The sequence below is a fragment of the Micropterus salmoides genome, unplaced genomic scaffold (assembly GCF_014851395.1).
Source record: "Micropterus salmoides isolate LMB-PRFRI ecotype aquatic unplaced genomic scaffold, ASM1485139v1 Ms_hic_scaffold_6, whole genome shotgun sequence".
In the NCBI taxonomy this organism is placed as follows: domain Eukaryota; kingdom Metazoa; phylum Chordata; class Actinopteri; order Centrarchiformes; family Centrarchidae; genus Micropterus; species Micropterus salmoides.
In genome coordinates this window covers 20,396,551-20,405,376 of record NW_024044348.1, presented here as the reverse complement: position 1 = coordinate 20,405,376, position 8,826 = coordinate 20,396,551, and positions in this window count along the sequence as shown.

Sequence of the window (8,826 nt, the reverse complement as noted above, 5' to 3'; positions counted from 1 at the left end):
TAAGAGGTTCTAATTGTCTAAGTGTCTGCTAATTGAGTTTGTCTGCTGCCTCCAAGGTAGACATGTCCTTACAAACGGTTTCCAATGCGTTACAGAAATTCAACACAACTAGCCAGAGAAATGAACAGCTGCACAAACGGGAGTCAGCTTTGTAACTAGCTGCAATGTCTGTGGTAACCACAAGGGATCCACATTCCGTGACCATGTGTCCATCCCTGGCCCTGAAACACACACATTCCACTAATGGTGGAACAATGGTTTTGTCTAAAACCATGATTAATCATTATATTATTACAAAGCGGGGGCAGTGTTACCATGGGGACATAAAATGATCCATGCTGCTTTGCATATCAACAGAAAAGTTTACAATTGCAGTACAACTCTCGTGGTGTCTAGAGCTGCTGCAGGCCCGAGTAGCTTTAAAGAGAGATCCACTCTTTTGGGATCCTCTGTCTCTTCCTCTGACCTCTGTTGTTCAGCTCAACATGGTGTTTGTAGTGCTCTGAAACAGAGTATTGGGCAATTCAGCATGAATGAAGGTTTTGACAATTTCCTGAATTGCCTTGCTGTTGAAAGTTATTTTATCCCACCCCCCCCACTGCTTTTTATAACATTATGAGAAATTGCTGTTTTTTTACTTGTCTAACTTGTTCTTTAAAATAAAAAAAAATCATTTAGAGGTCTGTGCTGTAGAAATATTAAAGGATATTCTAAATGAAAAAAGAGGGTGCCAATTTAATGTCATAACTGTGTGAAATTAAGCTTTATTTTCTGTTTAATTTGACTGACTATTGTGTCTATCTTGCTTTGCAAGGCCAAACATAACAGCGAGGACATTATCTACTGTTTAGAACTTATTTTAAGTGCAAATGATAGTAGCAGAAAATAGAATGAATGTCTTTTCTGTCAGGCTTTACTGAATGTGAACATGAATATCAAATCCTGAACACGTCTTTCAAAATGTATTCCTTCAAATATCATATATATACACAGTGAGGAAAATAAGTATTTGAACACCCTGCTATTTTGCAAGTTCTCCCACTTAGAAATCATGGAGGGGTCTGAAATTGTCATCGTAGGTGCATGTCCACTGTGAGAGACATAATCTAAAAAAAATGATTAAAATGATTTAACTATTTGTATGATACAGCTGCAAATAAGTATTTGAACACCTGAGAAAATCAATGTTAATATTTGGTACAGTAGCCTTTGTTTGCAATTACAGAGGTCAAACGTTTCCTGTAGTTTTTCACCAGGTTTGCACACACTGCAGGAGGGATTTTGGCCCACTCCTCCACACAGATCTTCTGTAGATCAGTCAGGTTTCTGGGCTGTCGCTGAGAAACACGGAGTTTGAGCTCCCTCCAAAGATTCTCTATTGGGTTTAGGTCTGGAGACTGGCTAGGCCACGCCAGAACCTTGATATGCTTCTTACAGAGCCACTCCTTGGTTATCCTGGCTGTGTGCTTCGGGTCATTGTCATGTTGGAAGACCCGGCCTCGACCCATCTTCAATGCTCTAACTGAGGGAAGGAGGTTGTTCCCCAAAATCTCGCAATACATGGCCCCGGTCATCCTCTCCTTAATACAGTGCAGTCGCCCTGTCCCATGTGCAGAAAAACACCCCCAAAGCATGATGCTACCACCCCCATGCTTCACAGTAGGGATGGTGATCTTGGGATGGTACTCATCATTCTTCTTCCTCCAAACACGGTTAGTGGAATTATGACCAAAAAGTTCTATTTTGGTCTCATCTGACCACATGACTTTCTCCCATGACTCCTCTGGATCATCCAAATGGTCATTGGCAAACTGAAGACGGGCCTTGACATGTGCTGGTTTAAGCAGGGGAACCTTCCGTGCCATGCGTGATTTAAAACCATGACGTCTTAGTGTATTACCAACAGTAACCTTGGAAACGGTGGTCCCGGCTCTTTTCAGGTCATTGACCAGCTCCTCCCGTGTAGTTCTGGGCTGATTTCTCACCTTTCTTAGGATCATTGAGACCCCACGAGGTGAGATCTTGCATGGAGCCCCAGTCCAAGGGACATTGACATTGTCATGTTTAGCTTCTTCCATTTTCTAATGATTGCTCCAACAGTGGACCTTTTTTCACCAAGCTGCTTGGCAATTTCCCCGTAGCCCTTTCCAGCCTTGTGGAGGTGTACAATTTTGTCTCTAGTGTCTTTGGACAGCTCTTTGGTCTTGGCCATGTTAGTAGTTGGATTCTTACTGATTGTATGGGGTGGACAGGTGTCTTTATGCAGCTAACGACCTCAAACAGGTGCATCTAATTTAGGATAATAAATGGAGTGGAGGACATTTTGAAGGCAGACTAACAGGTCTTTGAGAGTCAGAATTCTAGCTGATAGACACGTGTTCAAATACTTATTTGCAGCTGTATCATACAAACAAATAGTTAAAAAAATCATACATTGTGATTTCTGGATTTTTTTTTTTGATTATGTCTCTCACAGTGGACATGCACCTACGATGACAATTTCAGACCCCTCCATGATTTCTAAGTGGGAGAACTTGCAAAATAGCAGGGTGTTCAAATACTTATTTTCCTCACTGTATATATTATGACATTCAGATCTGTTAAAGAATGTTAAATCTAGATTTATAGTTTCTCAAAAGAGATGGTCAAGATCTGTCCATGTGTATTTTAGTTTAATGTTCTCAATGATTCTGTGTGATAACGATTTTGCTTGTTCCCAGCAAAAACTGTTTAAACAGAAAATGAGCCATAGGGGAATATAAGTGGGCCTACCATTCCAGTTCCCATGTCAGCTCATTGAAACCAGGGATGGAAGGATATCTTCCATTTTTAAGATCAAACTTCATGCCATAACACATAGGCTTCATTTAGATCTTCAACACTACTCAGGAATGAACATCTGCTGTGTTATGTACACACTCTAACTTTGTTTTTAATCTGTACATTCTAGATACATTGTGTCTTACCAATATAAGATATAAATGTTTGATTGAAATAACTGCAGATTACAGCTCCCCCATTCCTTTGTTTACAGATATGTTTCAGGGTTTCAAGTCGGTTTAAAAAGAATGGGTTCTACAGAGCCAAATTGGATCTGGGTATGTAAATACTGCTCTGATGTTTAATGAGAAGCAAAGTTAGCTAATTATAGCAGCTCTGAGAAACATGAGGAGGACAGTGGGAAATGTTTCCATCACTCCCTAGCTCTATAGATTACTGCCTAATTGCCTCAATCGAATCAGGCGGAGACATTAGCCAGAGAGGCAGAGAGTGAGAGAGAGAAACGTGGGGATAGGGCTGATTACACATATCCGTCGGTGGCTCTTCAGATAGTCCAGCCAAAGGACCAGCAACTCGGGCTCCCTGATATAGCATGAGCCTGTCTGTCTTCCTTAGTCTGCATGTCTCCCGTTTTCCGCTCCCTTCCCCCAATGCAGTTATGAAGGTGAGGATAGCAGGGTACTGTATTCTCTCCTGCCACACCAGCTGCAGAGGTGATTCATACTTCCATGCGAAGGTTTTTCAACTATAATTACATGTAATTCTGACACATGTTTATACCTGATTTTAACAGACAGCTTCTCCACTAATGACAAAGTAGTACATAACATCCTCCCAAACATTTGTTACAACAATATTTTTCTACCTTATTATTGTATGTTGAAATTTTAAGTACTAAGTAAAAGAAAAAGCCTCCAGTGCAAGTTTTGCTGACCTGTTGAGAAGATGTTTCTTCCCTTCTACAACAGATGTTATATTATCTGCGTTGTCAACTATCAGGAGTGTAAGAGAGTCAAACTTAAGACAAATAGCACAATGAAATGCAAGTGTTTTAAGAATGCCCTGATGCTGTGAAGCCCAGCTTCTTTTCAGTTTTGTTTATTTGTCTTTCAGAGGAAATAGTGAGAAAGGAGAAAACTGACTTGTTTGTTTTATTTATTTTAATTCCTCTAAATCCTGTTAATGGTGTTGAGGAATAAAAAGTAGGCTTTTGCACATTGTGTATCCTGCTTATGTTTTGTAGGCAGGGTGGGAGGAATAACAAGCTCCATTGGATCTGTTTCGTCCTCAGAGCACAGTGATATTGAGGTCAGCTGTCCAAAATGATCTCATGTTAAGGAATCGGCAAGTCAGCAGGGTCAGAGCAGAACCGCTATGACGACACTTTCTCCACGGTGATAACGCTGCCCTCCTTTCCCTCCCCTTCATTTCCTCTGCATGGGAACAGCAGAGATGAGAAATCAGGTGAAGATGGTTTTGGTTATGATTAATTGGATCTCTACAGTTCTGATGATCCAGCGCTGCATTGCTAATCCTTCCATCTTCTTTAATCCTAATCAAACATCTGAACTGCTGAAAATAGCCAACAGAAAATATCGCTGTTTCCTGGATGTCACAGCGGTGTAAATGGGTTCCTGAACAATCCTTCCCTCAAGTTTCCCAGGCAGGATGCCATGGAGCATGGCATTTGAACTGCATGTAGAAATTCTGTGTGGGGAACCCAGGACCCAACAGAGTCTTTTTTAACAGTTCTGTTAGAAATGTAGGCACTGTAAACAGATAATAGCGTTCATGCAGAAAGAGCCGGAAGTGGGAGGTCTCATTTGTCCCGATATTTAGAATGGGTACTCTGGGTGTGAATATTTGGAAAGTCATATGGGAGGGAGTGAGCTGAGCATCAGTGTTGCTGCTCATTTACATTCCACTTCCCCCTGCCACTGGGTTCAGTCTAGATAGACCAGCAGTTGGCTTATCAACTGTTGAGCTGAATATTGTTGAAGCATACTGAGCAGAGCTTAAAAAGCATGTTTGTGTTGCTCTCAGGTCACATGTACCAGTCTTGAGTGACTGTCTTTAAGTTGGCTGCTGCTTATATCTCCTTTCTATCCTAAAATCAGTTACATACGACCTCGCTCTTTCACTTTTTCACTCTCACACTACTTTCTCCCCCTTTGTCTCTCTAACCCTCTCCCTCATTCTGCCACACACATGTTCCCATAATTTATGGCTGCCGGGTCCCTGATCAATTGATAGCAGGGAATCCTTTGGTAAATAGAGTTTTAGACACATTGCCAATAGACCTGGGCTATTGATTGGAGTGTAAATTAAAAACTTAATCAGGTCTCTGAGATAAGATTTATCTCCGCCCCAAGCAAATTACAGGGCTGACTTGGAGACATAAAGGCAGGCTGGTGGGCAGATGAGCACTGCCCCTTCGTGGGTGCCAATTCTGGCCACGATTCCCTGTCCCGTTCCTGTTTCAGTGCTGGTGCCACGCTCCACCACTGCTAGGCTCACTTCCGTTTTGTGGAATAGACCATGAAGACTTTTAGTGTTGACATAATGGATAAAGGCTTTTCTTGTAGTCTTTAATTAGAACAAGACTGGCTTAGACGAACACAGTTTAAAGCATCTGGTGGACATATTTATCCAATATGTCTTATTGTTCCATGATGCACTTTTAGTATGGCTGACCCAAGTGGGAAGTAGTTTTATTTCTTTATCATTTTGTTCTGTTTAGCAGTTTGTCTTGTTCAGTCTTGTCAATATCCCCTCTCTCCCCCTCTTTCTCTCTCTCTTTCTCACTGTGTGTTTAATCACTTACATTCATTGCTGCCTGTGATGAAATATGTAAATCATTACACCCAGCTTTTATTTCTTCAATAATATTCTCATCTTGTTGAGGTCATTTTACGCCACAATAAATTTATGCACATTCATACGCTCATGCGGTGTTGTCTATATTTTATATGTATTAAGACAATCCTTGGGATTGCACATTGATCAGTATATGGATTTCCACAGTAATTGCTGAGGGAAATTTTCTCTGTCTCTACTCTTCTTCATTATTAATATTGGGAAATGGGTATACATTCAAAATGTCTGAGTATAATTTCATCTAAAAATAATGAGAGCACTTTTAATTCATGCCAGCTAATACAGAGTTGCGTGCGTACTGTGAACTGGGCTTTCCTCAGGTTTCGCAGATAAGAAAAAGACACTCACTGAGGATCCTGGGATAGGTTCCTTACAGGTATCTGTCGGGATCTTTTAGTTGGTAATTAAAACATACATTTTTTTCCCCTCGTGATTCAGGCCCGTATTAGGCTCCTCTCAGGGATTATAGCACTTCTCATTATCTCTGGTTGTAGTCCTCATATGCAGAAGCCATAGAAATGACATTGACCCAGAGAGAAAGAGACAGACAGCACGAGAGGAAGATTGAGAGCAGACAGTTGAGGAGGTCACAAGTCCATTAGCAGATAAGCATAAATATACATAAATGTGCAAAACCCCTGAGGACTATTATATTGGTGGTGAATATATGGACATCATTTTGGGATTGTGAAGTGCTGGGTAAGTGTTAGAGGTCCCCAAAAGAGCCATGGAACCTAACCCATCCAGTGGCTACATAATGGTGGCCAACCTTTCTCTTTGTCTAGTTGTGGGGGAGGCTGAGACCATCAGTAATAGGCTTTTCGCCTGATAAGCCCGGAAAATACTCGTTTAGTTAGTGAAAGTGCAGAGGGATCCTGGCCTGATAAACCCGCTGTTTCCGTCTGTAATACCCAACAGCTAAAATCAATAGTTGGGATAATTCTCCCACTAGTCGTCCAGTCTCCTTTATCTGCAGCTTTCCTCAACCCATGTACATGGGGGTGGTGGTTGGCTGGAGTATGCCCCTGTGCATATTAAAGGTTATTTAGTTACACTTACATATAACTTTGTTTTTTGTGAATGTTGCTTGAAAACGAGATTGGACTACTACTGCCAAATGCTTGCTTTAAACGCCTGGCATTTATGTTCAGTACCCAGTGTGCCAGTGTTGGCACAGAGTTCACAGGAGGGCAGACTAATGGTCATTTTCTTGGCGTTAAGGGTGCTCATGATATGGGTCCAAATTCTGGCAATCAGCTCAGGTGTTGTCTCTGAGTGAGTGCATGTATAAATCTGGTGGGAGGAAGTGGCTGTCAGCACTAATTCAGCCCTGCTAAGAGCTGTGTGCTCTGTCAACACAAGCTCTATGTTCTGACACAGGTGCTTGATTAGGCTTAAAAATACAGCACAGGTAGCAGCTCTGACATAGCCACAGGATTTAAAGGTTCCGACAAGAGACAAAAGAGGTCCCTCATAGATTTAGGATGGGAGGTGTATGAGCTTGATGACCCTGATGAGGGCTTGAGGCCAAAACATGCAAGTTTTTACAACAGTTTAATTGTGCCAGAACACCTGATCAGGCATGGTAAAGATTACAGAATTCCCACCATATCTAACTCTACTGTCCGACTTTAGACAGTGTTATCGTTTTGCTGGCAGGTTCTCCCGGAGTTAGTTTCTGTGTAATCTCTCTGGCCATCACAGCACTGCTGTAAAATACGGCCTCAGGTGTTAGTAGACAGGGTGGTTAGCCTGCGACACCGTTACCTAAAGTGCAGTGTATTAAAAAGCAGTCAGGGCCCTGGATCACAGTATATCACAAGGGAGAGGCAGCAATAAGGCCTGCCTGCTCGCCTGCAGATCAATGAAGGTTACTGACATCATATCACAAAGTGAAAGCGAGTGCTGCACCCCTAGCTATTTATCAGCAGTGGATCGGACATGAAAGGGGTGGAGGGGAGAAAGGACGAGACAGGACAGCACTTTTCCCCCATGTTGGGGGCTCAAACCCATACTCCTCCTCTCCTACCCAGTCACTGACTCCTCCCCAAGGACTGCGGTGGCTCCCATATGGCAGTAGCAAGGGGGATATATAGAGGCAGAGGACTGCAAGGACTGAGGCTGAAATCAGGAAGATTGATAGTGACAGCTTTCTCTGATATTTCAGCATGGGCAGCAACACAGGACTTGTGTGTCTTTCACTTCCTTCCTCTCTATTTCTGTATATTTATGTATGAAGGCACACATAAGGAACTCTGGAAATGGATTTCCCCTCTGGGGACAATCAAATCTATCGATCCATCTATCTATACATGTACATATGTGTAAAGATACTTCAAAGGTCCTTGATAATCAATTTAATTCAAACATTTACTTTTGAGAATTTTGTACTCTATTGTAGATACTAGACCTTGCTCCCTACTCATTTTCAGCCTGCATTCTGCAGCCACCTCAGGCACCACGCACCTATTGATTTTAGTTGTTGTATGACAGGTTAAAAAGACACAATGTCTGCAGAAACAGAAACACAAGATACCTTTAACCACTGTATGCTTATCTATAACCCCATTTCTTGTTCTCCTTACCTTTCCACAGCTGTATTGGTTTACTGCATTCTATATCATAAAGCCTCTATTCTCCTCACTTATGTCTGCATTAGTATGGAAGTATTGAGCCGTGTGCATGCGCAAATGCACTTTTGCGTGTCCATGCGTAGAAGATCATGCTTACAGGTAGTGTATGAGTTCCATTTATCAGCTGCCTGGGGCACAATGTGGAGGATTTCCCCCAATGGGTTAGTCTGTAACTGCTCTGTCAATACATGCTTGTCAAGGCTGGGAGAGTGTGGGGGGAAAAAAGGCCCCTCACTCCAACGCACTGAAGCCACTTATTGAGCAGCCAATAGCTATTTACCTCTTGACGGTGGCAGGCGGAGTGGGGGCCCAGCGCGCCAAGAGGAACTCTGAGGCTCATTCTCCAGTCCCAGGACTTCACTGCTGCTACTAGCTTGCTCTAAACCAAGCCCATCCTGAGCCAGGAAACAGAACCAGTGGCTCAGACAAGAGACAGGGAGGTCTGTGTTTATGTGGAGCAGGTTGTCCTCTCCTGGCTCCTGGTCTTTGCCGGTCCTGGCTGTGTGTGCAGCTTGCTGCTGTAAAGCCCTGCTTC